A 974-nucleotide genomic window follows, 5' to 3' on the forward strand; every position below is an offset into this window, starting at 1 on the left:
ATCATCATCATCTTCAGATGAACTTAATTGCACTGTTTCCATTATGTAATTTATATATACTTTATTATATCACTTATTATTAAAATGTTACAAAGAAAAGATTAAAATAAAATTAAATTTCTTTTATTTAGTAGAAAAAATAGGGTTAAATTTATTATCTCTTGAATAGTTCAAAATATAAATTTTTTATATGTTACTTAAGAAAAAACAACTTCCTTTAAGAAAAAACAATATAAATGTAAATTACAATAATGATAATTAATATTATTATTTGAAAAAATAAAATGAATAATATTTATTAAAGAAATGTAGAAAATGAAACACATTTAATTTTCACATCATAAATTTTTTCTACTCGACACTAGTTTAAATTGTGATTGTACTGCCATCTCCAGAGAATAATTTTAATCGAATATTGTTTGATAAAAATAAATTTTTTCGTATAAAAAGAAATGTGAAAAATTAATTCAATAATTAATATGTAAATTATTATTTGATTAAATCTTTCTATTATTAAATATCATTATTTAATATTTTAATACTATATACTTTCAATATGCTTTATAAGATTCAAATTTTAATAATTGAAAAATATATAGAAATATCATACAATTCTTTCTAAAAATGTAATTATAATAATAAAAAATTATGCTTCACATATATATATTTAATAATATTTTTTTTAAAACAATATTAATATTTGACTTAATAATATAATTATTTTAAAATTAAATATAAATTATATTGATTTATATTTAGATTATATTCAAATTAAATGTATATTTTAATTTTGACAAATATATTAACAATAATTAATTTATAAATTTTCAAAATTGTTAAGGAATTCTTTAAAAAAAAGTTTTTTTTTCTTTAAATAAATACGATTGGTGCATAACTTGGTGACGTAAGTTAACGATAGTTTTACCTGTGGACCATATTGAGTTCTCTTTTATCTCTTAAGATCTTCAGTGAAA

Source organism: Apis mellifera, linkage group LG5, assembly GCF_003254395.2.
Source record: "Apis mellifera strain DH4 linkage group LG5, Amel_HAv3.1, whole genome shotgun sequence".
NCBI classification, from domain to species: domain Eukaryota; kingdom Metazoa; phylum Arthropoda; class Insecta; order Hymenoptera; family Apidae; genus Apis; species Apis mellifera.